Source organism: Leucopleurus acutus (genome assembly GCF_964270905.1).
Source record: "Leucopleurus acutus genome assembly, chromosome: 18".
Lineage (NCBI taxonomy): Eukaryota > Metazoa > Chordata > Mammalia > Artiodactyla > Delphinidae > Leucopleurus > Leucopleurus acutus.
This window is the reverse complement of record NC_139160.1, coordinates 64,590,598-64,603,603: the sequence shown is the minus strand read 5'-3', so window position 1 is coordinate 64,603,603 and position 13,006 is coordinate 64,590,598. Positions and strand designations below refer to the sequence as shown.

General features: G+C 41.5%; 1 protein-coding gene across 4 annotated transcripts in view; it reads right to left on the bottom strand.

The window, feature by feature from the left end:
• The window catches only part of CLDN10 (claudin 10), a gene marked incomplete at its 5' end in the record, with an annotated part of 100,505 nt that overhangs the window by 22,435 nt on the left and 65,064 nt on the right, over positions 1 to 13,006 (bottom strand). The gene's annotated exons all lie outside the window — the stretch shown is intronic.

Sequence of the window (13,006 nt, the reverse complement as noted above, 5' to 3'; positions counted from 1 at the left end):
GCGCGCGCGCGGACCCCAGGACGCGCCCTCTGGGGCAGAGAAGGCTCGCGGGGAGCTTCTACGGTCGCCACCTGGGTTCTCTCGAGCCAGCTGGCCCGGCGCCCGCGATCTGGAGGAACGCACGCCTGCGCGTCCCTGTGGCCCCCCTGCCCCCCGCGCCCCCATCCCCGAGGCACAGCCGAGATCGGCTCTCCTGTTGGACAGACTGGCAGCCGGACGTGGACAACTTGCTGGGTTCGGGCCCTCTCCCCTCCCCTCCCCTCCCCAGCCCTACCCATTGGCAATAGCTTGGCTTCTAGGATACCTTGTAAAAGCAGAGCAGAAAAAGCCTTTGTGTGCCCGGAAAGGACAGCAACTGCTAACGCAGCCCTTGGCCCGCTGAACTCTAAAGGTGTAGTGCCACGCTCTTTTGAGAGACCCAGTTCGGCTTGTCAAGGAGGGATCACTACGGTTCTGGGCTCGAAGTCGGCCTTGCGCTAAAATTCTGCAGTTCCTTTTGACCCGGCGGTATGTGGAAGGTCACTGTCAAGAGGTGCGTGGCACAAACCTAAATTCAGAACAGCAGCCCATGGAGAGCACAGGCTGCGTCGGGGCCTTCTTTACAGTCCTGGTCGTGACTGTTCCAGCCACAAGGCTGGCCTGCTGATACCAACGTACTACACGTAGGACGTGCATTTAAGACGTTTCTCCTGTGGGTCCCTTCCAGCTGCCAGTTCTGAGTCTCTTCTATGAGCCGATGGGCTGTCACAGCTGCTCTGTATCTTGTTTAACTTTTTTTTACCACCTCCACCTTTTGCACCTAATTGAGGGATAAGCTCATTCCTTCATTGCTGTTTCAAAGCAAACTTAAAGATCAGGGTGTACTTTTGGCTCCAGAGTTCACACAGTTGAGCATAAATGAGAGAAAAAAGACTCTGACTTTATTATGGGTTTATTATTTGTCCGTTTAAAGGTCTTGCAGTTCGTGGTATGAACTTTCAGGATTTACTTCTTCCCCAAAGTAACCAAGGTCTAAAACCTCTAAATCAGATCTGCTATAATAACGCTAGTTGCTAACCCCCAAATTGCTGGGACACTTTGGTTCATTGTGAAGAGTTTCTCAATTCCCCTTTGTCACTTAAAAAAACAAAACAAAACAAAACAAAATTGGTACAGAATGAAATTAGAGGTGATTCAACATCTGTGAAGAAGAAAGGAGGTTGAATTACAGAAACATCAAAGTAGATTTGGGAGGACCATTGGAGATTGTATGGTTATACTCCACACTCAACAAATCATTCTATTTCTTTTTGAACTTCTGAATTTTATTTTATTTTTTATACAGCAGGTTCTTATTAGTTATCTATTTTATACATATTAGTGTATACATGTCAATCCCAACCTCCCAATTCAACCCACCACCACCACCCGCCCCCCAACCCCCACCACTTTCCCCCCTTGGTGTCCATACGTTTGTTCTCTACATCTGTGTCTCTATTTCTGCCCTGCAAACCGGTTCATCTGTACCATTTTTCTAGGTTCCACATATATGCGTTAATATATGATATTTGTTTTTCTCTTTCTGACTTACTTCACTCTGTATGACAGTCTCTAGATCCATCCACGTCTCTACAAATGACCCAATTTCGTTCCTTTTTATGGCAGAGTAATAGTCCATTGTATATATGTACCACATCTTCTTTATCCATTTGTCTGTTGAAGGGCATTTAGGTTGCTTCCATGACCTGGCTATTATAAATAGTGCTGCAATGAACATTGGGGTGAATGTGCCTTTTTGAATTATGGTAGTGGGATTGCTGGGTCATATGGTAATTCTATTTTTAGTTTTTTAAGGAACCTCCATGCTGTTCTCTATAGTGGCTGTATCAATTGACATTCCCACCAACAGTGCAAGAGGGTTCCCTTTTCTCCACACCCTCTCCAACATTTGTTGTTGGTAGATTTTCTGATGATGTCCATTCTAACTGGTGTGAGGTGATACTTCATTGTAGTTTTGATTTGCATTTCTCTAATAATTGGTGACGTTGAACAGCTTTTCATGTGCTTCTTGACCATCTGTGTGTCTTCTTTGGAGAAATGTCTATTTAGGTCTTCAACCCACTTTTTGATTGGGTTGTTTGTTTTTTTAATATTGAGCTGCATGAGCTGTTTATATATTTTGTAGATTAATCCTTTGTCCATTGATTCGTTTGCAAATATTTCTTCCCATTCTGAGGGTTGTCTTTTCGTCTTGTTTGTAGTTTCCTTTGCTTTGCAAAAGCTTTTAAGTTTCATTAGGTCCCATTTGTTTATTTTTATTTCCATTACTCTAGGAGGTCAATCATCCTGTTTCTAGAGATAATATTCAGTTCATGCTCTCACCTTCTGGACTTAAGATTCAGTGCATGGCAAGGTGTGTGTTCCGGTTCTGTTTTGTACTGACAGCCTTTTAGCAAGTTTTTGTTTCTATTCAGCCCAAATCTGGCTATCTTTAACATCCATCCACTGCCATGATTTGCACTGAGACGACACAGGGTAAGTCGTACTTTGGGGCCATGCAGCAGCTCTTGGGAAGTGTGTTTGTGTGTGCATGGCCATCTCACGGCTTGTGTGAATGGGAATATGGGTGAAGACCCGTTTGCTTAGTGGGATGCAGACATAGTTCCACTACTGTGATCCTCTTGGTCCCAGTTTGTCCTGTTGTGTCATGTTGGGTTCATGGGGGGGGGGGGTCAAGCTTAACATTAGTTTGGGAAGCACCTACCTAACCTCATCCTTCTCATCTTCCCTTCTATTCAAGTCAGTCACCTTTGAGTATTGACAACAAGTGTCCTCTATTCTTTTGTATGATTTGCCTTTTTAAAGTGCTTTTATTGTCTTGGTTTCTTGTCCTCCAGCATATTTCCACTATTATTTCTGTGCCATATTTCTTTCTGAACGATATGCTTATTTCTAATCAAATTTACTATTTAGACAACACAAGAAGTCGTGAACCAGGACATTCCTATGGAGTTTCCTAAAGTTAAAATTTGCACAAATGTTGGTTTTATACTTTATTTCCTGGTCTTGTTTGAGTGTCTTTGTTTGCTTGTGTCTTCCTCATGGTAGTTTCTCACTAAAATTGTTGATTCATTTTTTTGCAAGACAAAACCTTGACTTACTTTTGACACAAAAAAGTCTAGTGTTGTGACCTTGAAGACTCACACAGCTCCTAATTTATCAACAGATTGGTTGTAAATTCCATTGTTTGGAACCAAAGGTACATTGTTTTACCAAAAGAACTGTGAAGACTGATTCGGTGTTTCAGACCATTCCCCCCAAATTTAACAGATAATGTAGTTTTACCTATTGTATTTAAAATATACACAAACCCACCGTTGCAACATAGCTTCCAGAGGAAACAAATTCTGAATTCTAACTTGAACCTCCAAGAAAGACCCTCTCTCTGCTGCATCACCAGACCATTTAAGCCAGGATCTCTGGAGGTGGCTCTGGTAGTGATTTTTCCAAAGCTTCTAAGGTACAACCAGGTTGGAAACCACAGCACTGATCAGTTGAGACGCATGTATATGTGTATAAACAGTCAATTAAGCAAACCAGATGGTGTGTGTCATAGAGAAAAAGAATATTCATCTGTTGGTTGAAAACTTTGAGAAAATAAATATTCTTTTACTGTAGAGATGGTAACACACAGCTTCAACTTAAAAGGGTTGAAAATACCACAAACAACCCATAAATTATGACCTGGGTGGCAGCACTATTAGTTCTTTTGCCAGCTGAAACAGACTAGGGTCGTCATGCCTGTGGACTTGATTAATTTTCTTTTATTCTCTGTCTGTTCCGTGAGGTTTGACAGCCCCAAACTTCTCTTCCCTGGCATGTACTGCATATTAACTGCAGAGAGTTACATTTAGAACCCACAAGTGCCTGACCAAAGGATGAAAAATGTTAACTTTCTTTAATACCTAAAGAATATTATGTAAGGAATCAAGCATTTACTTTAGAATGTCTTACATCTTAAGCTTTTCAAAACTAGTTTAGTCAGAAGAAACCACATAATCCAACATAAGAATGTCCAGAAAAGGAAAATAGACCGAATAGATTTTTTAAAAAGAAGTAATGTATAAATGACCTGTTTCACTTTAAGATTCTAGAGTCCCAAGTAACCTTTGCAGTTGATCTGCAAACCCATTTACAGAGTACCTTTCAACTGATAAACACTTCTTTATATTCTTTAGGATTCAGTTCACTGAAATTTTTATTTAACTATTCATAAAAAACCATTCTTAATTTAAATATAAAAGTGAATACAGTTAGAAAGTTACTTCTCCAAATTATTCAAAGTAACCTCTTAATTAACAATGACTTGGCCTTTACAAAAAACTGTAGTTTTTTTTCCAATATGAAAAGTACTAATGTATCTGTAATAAATTTGACATGAAGACATTTACTGTCCTGAAATATATTCTGAGCCTTTGCACTTTTGAGACCTAAACCACTGAGATTTAGCATTGGAAGTTATTTCTTTGTCATTGTTATGGTTATCAAGGAAAAATAGACGATTCCCTCACCCCAGGGTTGTTCAGGAGTGAAACCAGTTTAGCCGACTAAACCAGAGATTTGCACAAATTCTTTGAGATTCAACTCACCTGCCAAACCACACAGGTGTGCCTTTCAACAGCTCAAGGATTTTCTAAGCATCAAATTTGGTTTCAGTATACATTAGCTCCTTCCTAGATTCCAGTGAGGTGGCATGCTGATGATGAGGTGGGAAGAAACTAAAGTCCTGATAAACACGGTATTAACTAAAAAAACAACTTCTCAGGAGCCAAACATCGTTAAAGAAGACATTAACACTGATACTAAGATAGGAAAATAGCATATCTGTATTCTTTTTCCTTCGTTTTCTCTAACACTCTTTGTTTATCTTAATGCTCTACACTAATTCTATGATTCTTGTAACTACTTAGCATGAAAGCTGCAGAGTAGGAGGAGTAGTTACGGGAAAGGATACTCATGCTTATCATTGCATCATTGATCATATATGTGTGTATATATTTATAAATTTTTTTTGCAAATTATAAGGAAATAAACTGTCTTATTTTGACATCTGGTACCCTTTGAGGCTGTACTGCATCAGAAGATGCCACATATATCTTATGAACTTGTCTTTCATACATTCATTTGAAACACACTCATTCCCAATTCTTGTGACCGAGCAGGACCCCCTCCCCCAGAGCCTCTGCTGTCGCTCCTCTCTGAAGTACCCAGATAATAGTATCTCATGCATCTCATGCATCTTAAAAAAGATGCTAATTAAAAGATGCTAATTAAAAAGATGCTTAATACAGAGTTTTTCAGATGCTCAAAACCACCACCAAATGGAATAAATTAACTCCTTGGTGATCATGAGCCCGCAGACCTACTGGCGCCTAAGGATCGATAAAGTTAGCCACTCTGTTACCTCACCATCAACCAATCAGAGAATTGTGCACGAGACGATCACGTACCCTGTGACTCCACCCCCAACCAGGCCTTTCAAAATGCTTTGCTGAGGCCCTTCCGAAGGTTTGGGTTGGGTGTGAGCCCTCGGTCTCTTTGCGTCATGGCCCTGCAATAAAACTTCCTCTGCTTCAAACTCCGACTTTTCCACACTGTTCGGCCTCACTGTGCATTGGGCACATAAACTTGCACTTGGTGACGTTCTGAGGCATGTTAGGACTGTCTAGATTTCTCTTGAGCACCTGGAGAGGTAAGTTTGGGGCCCCAGCAGCTCACAGCTGTCTTGGTGAATACTCCTCCAGCCTGGAAAGACTCTCACTCTGGGATGCTGGAACTTTCTAGGGCTTGCAGATGGGTTGGTTGTATTTTGCTGGTCAATAAGCATCTTATGAGTATTAATTCAACCTACCCACCCAGGTTGGGCAGCAAGTAAACCGATGTGGTTTAGGCAAGTCATTTAATCGCTCTGAGTTGCACCTTCCTCATTTGAAAAATGAAGGAGTTTGTTTTTTGTTTGTTTTTGCGGTACGCGGGCCTCTCACTGCTGGGTCCTCTCCAGTTGCGGAGCACACGCTGCTCCGGACGCGCAGGCTCAGCGGCCATGGCTCACGGGCCCAGCCGCTCCGCGGCATGTGGGATCTTCCCGGACCGGGCACAAACCTGTGTCCCCTGCATCGGCAGGCGGACTCTCAACCACTGCACCACTAGGGAAGCCCTATCTTTATTTTTTAGTTGAATGGCTTTTATAATCAGAAACATTTGAACAGGGTACCTAATGTCCTCATTTAATTTCATTTTGTGACTATATCTTGTAATAGGTGAATTGAAGTTCATTAATATGCTATTTAACAATGTCCTGAGCAATGCTAATTCATTATATCACAGTTTGTATCTAGAATATTTTTCTTAAACTATATATGTGTGTGCATATGTATGTATATAGATATGTGTGTATAAATATGTGTGTAGGCACACGCACACACAAAATAAACAGGTCATTAGAGTTCTCCTGTGTTCTCATGCTTTAGGTCCTGTACTGGGCTCTCAGCCAGTCGGAGCTAACACAGCTGACTCCAATATGAATGCTTTAATGAGCACCCATCCTTCTACCTTGCTAGCCTGAATTGGGGGAGTTCTGTGGTGTGTGTTGTTTACTGTGCATGACCTACACTTCTTACGTTTGTTTTCTGATTGAAGTTTTGACCCATATTAGCCTACAAAAGGTGTGCCACAATTCAGATGTTAAAATGCAAGTTTGTTTTTCCCCACTAGGTATTGCCATGTTGTTTCTGGAATGGCTGTACCCCATGGCATGCTCACAGCAGTGCAGGATGGTTCTAGTTTTCTCATATTCTCCCCAAACTTATTTTATCTAACTACGTAATTGATACATTACTGTAAAACCCAAGTTTATCTATCTCCAAAGTTCATGTTCTTCTATTTAAATGATAAGTCATCCAAGTTTTGAAGACATTCGAAGACATGTTTTTAAAGATTAAACAGAGAAACACTATAAATTTGCAGACATTACTGTAACCAAAGTTAAAAGATAAGTCATTATCTGAATATTTTTTGGTCCATTACTATTTATTGCTCTCCTCAGCCTCCTCTTACCTGATTATAAGAGAAAAATAGGGGTGTGGTAAGAGAGAAGTTTGGCATATTGCACTGAGGTGTCAGAGAAGCAGGTATGTATGTGTGTACATGTGTTTGTGAGTGTGTGTGTATCACATACACAAAGGGCTAAAGGAACAGAGGCTAAGAGATGAAGGTAGAAGGGAGACAAGAGTGACATGTAATAACAAAGGAAGATGTTTTCTCTGTAAAACATTGATTGGAAGTGAAGGTGATAAGGGTAGATGGCAAAGGGATTTTTAATATAAGCTTGTATGTCTGTGTGGAATGAGTGGGGAGGCGGGACCACTGACCAGCTCCTGCTTCATCGGGTCACTTTAGCCATCTCCATATATAGACATATATATCTGAGCATTGGAGATTTAATGCATCTAAAGAGTAATATTAGTGCTGTTCTTGTGTGTTTGGGTTGATGAGGAAAAGGTAGAACACAATGACTGAATTAGGCATTTGGGTCATGTCAGCATGACCAACTTCTTTGCTTTTTTCGTTTTGAGTTAAATTGTCCAGGTGTTGGGAAAGAAACTTGTAACCACAATCTCCTCATCACCAAATAGTGTGTTTTAATTGCTAGGTGTGCCAAAAATGCAGGTTTTCTTGCCCACTGATTCTTGCCTTCCATTTCCTCTACCATATCCTTGAAGGCAACCCCGGCTGCCAGGGAACTTGCTGGAGGTGACTTTAAGGAAATGACTGAGAAAACAGAGGTGATCAGAGACGTTGAACATCACTGAAGACTGGGATGAATGACCAATTATGGGAATAGTGGCCTAAAAAAGCGATAGCCAGGAAGTTGTTTTGGCTTCTAGGGGTTTGAAGAGATTGGAGGAGCCAGTGTAAGAGGTTGGGATTCACTGCCGTGAGAAGATTAAACAGCCCGTAGAGTTCACCCAGGTTTTGCTCCTGTCTCGAAAACAGCATTATTCACTCGTTGAAACAAATCATAATGCATTTATTGAGTGCCTGTTATGCTCTAGGCATCATCCCACACAATGTAGACACGGTGAACAAAACACACAAAATCTCTGCCCTAACACGTCTGACATTCTACTGGAGGAAACAAATACAAGGTACAAAAAAGATTTAGTATAGCAGATGCTATATGCTAAAGAGAAAACATAAGCCCGCAGGGAAGGGGGATGTTATGCAAAGGGTGTGGCATGGGTAGGTGGGTTACATTTTGGTTAGGTGGCCAGAGAAGCCCTCCCTGAGAAGGCGACTTTTGGGTAAAGACCGGACAGAAATGAGGGAGTGAGCCATGTGTATAGTTTCAGGCAGAGCATTTCTGGATAGCGAGCGCATCTGACCTGACCAACACTGGGGAGGCTGGAGTGGCTGCAGCAGAGGGAATGAAGGGGAGGGTAGAGGGAGATGAGGACAGAGGTAACAGGGTGTCTGCGTGTGTCCACGTGTGTGTGTCCATGTGACTGTGCGTGTCCGAATGTGTGTGTCTGCTTGTGTGGGGGGGCAGGGGTGCATGTAAATCTGGGCAGCTCGTGGACAGCCCTGTAAGTCCTCATCACAACTCTGGCTTTTACACTGAGTGTGACGGGATGACATTGGCAGGTTTTGTGAAGAGAGGGGATATCAGACTTGGGTTTTAGGATCTCGCTGAGAAGAGCCTGGAGGCAAGTCAGTGCAGAAGCAAGGACACCTGTTGGGAGGTGAGTTTAATAGTCCAGCTGAGTGATGATGGCGGCTTTGACCAGACTGGACATGGGGTGGTAGGAAACGTCAACTTTTGTCTTTTGGATCTATTTGGAGGGTAGAGTTGACAAAATTTTGCTGATGACCGGCTGAGATGTATGAATGAAAAGGAGAAGTCAAGGAAGACACCAGGGGTTTGACCTCAGCCATTGGAAGGCTAGAGCAGTTTCCTGAGATGTGGAAAGCTCTAGGTGAGCAGGTTTGAGGTGAATATCAAGAGTTCATTCAGTTTTAGACACGTTGAGTTTGGGGCGCCCAGTAGACATCCAGGAGGAGAAGCCAAGAAGACAAATGAATCTACAAGTTCAGGGCAAAGGTTCGATCTTAAAATGTACGCTTTGGAGTCTCCTGTGGTTAGGTGGTATTTAAACCATGGAACTAGCCAGATCCTCTCTGGCAGGAGTGTAGACAGAAAAGAAAGGGTCTAGGAGGCAGGGAAGAACCAACAAAGACTGAGATGGTACAGCCACCTAGGTCAGAGAGAAAACAGGAGAGACAGTTCTGGAAGGCATGTGAAGAAGCTGTTTAAAGAGGAAGAAATGAAGTGATGTCAGGCAATGCTGAGGATGAAGCCACGGAAGACTGAAGGAGAAAGACCACGGAGGTCCCGGAGGTCCTTGATCGGAGCTGATTTGTGGAGAATGTGGGGCAAAAACCAGATGGGAGTAGGATCAGTGGACGGTGGGAGGGAGAAATGCAGCCGGGAAGAGGAAGCAGCTCTTTAAAGAGAGGAGAGAAATGGCGCAGGGACTGGAAGGAAAGTGGGATCATGAAAGGCTGTTCTCTTTTTAAATTTTGTATTTTTTAAGATGAGAGAAATAACCACATTTTAGAGCTTCCTGATGGCCTGTAAGGTGCCTTTGTGTGAATTCAAACATGTTCCCTTTCCCCTGTGTGGCTGCAATCCCACACCAGGGCACGCAGCTGGGAGAGCAGAGTGTGGGCCTCGAGTCCCACACCATAAGCAGCCACTGTGCTCTCATGTGGTTAAACTCTATACGAAATAGAATTCTATAAAAATAGTTCACATGGAGCTTTTCCATCTACATTTATGTCTATTTGGCTTTGTAGTAAAATACAAATTGGTTCCAGGACCGCAGATTCCAAATCTGCAATCGCTCAAGTCTAGTAGTCTGCCCTCCATATCCGTGGATGTGCAACCCACGGATCCCGAGGGCCAACTGTCTAAGTCTTAGTTTGATGTCATTTAAAAACAATATGGTACACATATTTTACAGTTCTAGAAAATGGGAGTTAGAAAGTACTTTGAAAATTATTTAATTCAACATCTTACAGATGAGGAGACTGGAGTCCATAAATGACTTCTTAATGTATATTAAACTGTAGAATGTATATTGGAATATTGTATCAATTGGAATAATATGTTGTGTGTGTTCTTCAAACGTGTGAATTCAAAAAATGATCCAAGTTGAAGAAAAATCTGAATTATAATCAAGGTTTGAATACTTAAAAGTTGAAAACTATTGTATTTCATACAGGTTCTCCTCAGTGATATATTAGTGCCCATAAAATATTTAACAAGTATGTTACTAGGAGGGTTTTTCGTTTGTTTCAGGTTAATGCAGAGTCATCTCTACAAATGGCTTTTGAATAGTAACATGAAAAAAAGGGAAATAACAATGGAATTGTATACTGATAATAAGGTAGACAGATAATAGACACACCTCTTTCTGTGGTTCAAAGCAATAGCTGTTTCTGTGTTTGATTTGGCTTTGTGAAGAGTTAGTAAAAAGATGTAAAGAACAAAGTTGATGTCATGTTTTGCCTACAATTATTATAACTGCCACGCCTCTAGGATTTCGGACATAAATCTTTCTGACAAACAAATATGCCCTAAGATGACTACTTCCCCACATATAATTCACCCATATATGTAATCCTATAGAATTAAGCAATGTTTTGTTTTCCCATCAAAACACTACATGAGGGTTTCCCTGGTGGCGCAGTGGTTAAGAGTCCGCCTGCTGATGCAGGGGACGCGGGTTCATGCCCCAGTCCGGGAAGATCCCATATGCCGCGGAGCGGCTGGGCCCGTGAGCCATGGCTGCTGAGCCTGCGCGTCCGGAGCCTGTGCTCTGCAACGGGAGAGGCCACAACAGTGAGAGGCCCGCGTACGGCAAAAAAAAAAAAAAAAAGAAAAAAAAAGAAACACTACATGAAAGATTATATTGTGATTTTTTGACATGGTAAATAAAGCATCCAGTGTAATTTGTTTAAGCAAACTGAATGATAATTGTGTTAGTTAGTTTCTAGAGATTATATACTATAGAGGAGAAAAGCAGATAATAAATTAATTAATTAATAAATTAATAAATTTAATAAATAAATTAATAAATTAATTCCATTATTTTATACTAATTTTCAGATGCAATTGAAAGGATCAAATAAATTAAAGCATGGATGTTATAAAACTGGATGTATTATGGGTATTTGATAAACAGTTGTTGAATTTAACTAGTCAAAAAGGATAAATGGCTTAAAATATTGGATGGAATGTTAAGCATAAACTCTGAAAAATTGTCAATGTTTAATTTTTATTTGCTCTTTCAAGTAAGTTATGTTTTTATTTTTTATTTTATTTTATTTTTTTGCAGTACGCAGGCCTCTCACTGTTGTGGTCTCTCCCATTGCGGAGCACAGGCTCCGGACGCACAGGCTCAGCAGCCATGGCTCACGGGCCCAGCCGCTCCACAGCATGTAGGATCTTCCCGGACCGGGGCATGAACCCGTGTCCCCTGCATCAGCAGGCGGACTCTCAACCACTGTGCCACCAGGGAAGCCCAAGTAAGTTATGTTTTTAAATGATAAAAAATCATGTCCTTTCAAATTACAATCTTGCAACAAAAATAGGGCTTTATTTTATACTTCCAATGATCAAATTAATCATCAGATAATTGTTTTTTGTTTTTTAAAACCTATTATATATACATATATATATAAATAATATACTTATCACTAAAGAATTTTTCTACAGATCGTTAGGAATCACACCATATGGAAACGCAGTGTGTTTTTTTCATTTGTTTGTTTTGCTCTGTTTGTAAGCAGAGTTGATTACCTATCATCTGCCAGGAATAGATACGTGGTAACTTAACTCACAGATTAGGATCTTAAGTTTCTTTTATCCTTTTTCCTAACAGCAAATTAATTTTGACGTTCAAGATGCTTGTTTTCACTGGTTTAGGGAAAAGCCCAGCTTGGCTCTAAGTAGTGTGCATCTCCACAGTCTTACCTATTTAAAAGTGACACTGTTCTTCTTTCCTCACCACATGGAAAGCTCTAGCTGACTCAGTCTCAGGGCACAAGACTTCTCAAAAGGGTGGATTTTAGACCCCCATATAGCCTAGTGTTTGCTTTACCTAATCACTGGACAAACGTGGGTCTTTACTGATTACGACTTTTTTTTATGATGGTTATGACCATGACTCTGACTTTACTATAACTTTTTTGATCATTTACTGAATGTAGCATACATATTTCTAGGGCAAGATTATTTCTGGCTAGAAGGGCCAAAGATGAACCACATTTGTGACCACAATTCAGAATCACATTGCCTTTTGAAGTATATACATTCATATTCTAAATCAAATAATCCTTACATACATGAAACAGTGGAGTTTAAATGGCATCAAATCTTCCTCCTGCCCCTAATTCCTATGGTTTTAAAGTAATGAACATAGAATACCATTTTTACATATGAAAACCAGAAGGTCAAAGCAGTATTGGAAGTTTTGGGGGTTGGGGTTTTTTTTAGTCATTACCCTTGGGTGTAGTTTACGGAAATAGAACTGGACTGGCATTTAAAGGACCTGGCAAGTGGGCTTCCCTGGTGGCGCAGTGGTTGAGAGTCCGCCTGCCGATGCAGGGGACGCAGGTTCGTGCCCCGGTCCGGGAGGATCCCACGTGCCGCGGAGTGGCTGGGCCTGTGAGCCATGGCCACTGAGCTGCGCGTCCGGAGCCTGTGCTCCTCAGCGGGAGAGGCCACAACAGTGAGAGGCCCGTGTACCGCAAAGAAGGAATGGGAGAGACAGAGAACGAGAGAAATCGGGTTGAAAAGAAGGTTCAAATACGAAGCAATAATGGCTAGTGTGATGGCGTCATTGTACACATATGGAACCAGCAGCAGAGTTAGAATCACCGAGAAATCTTTCTCAACACTCCA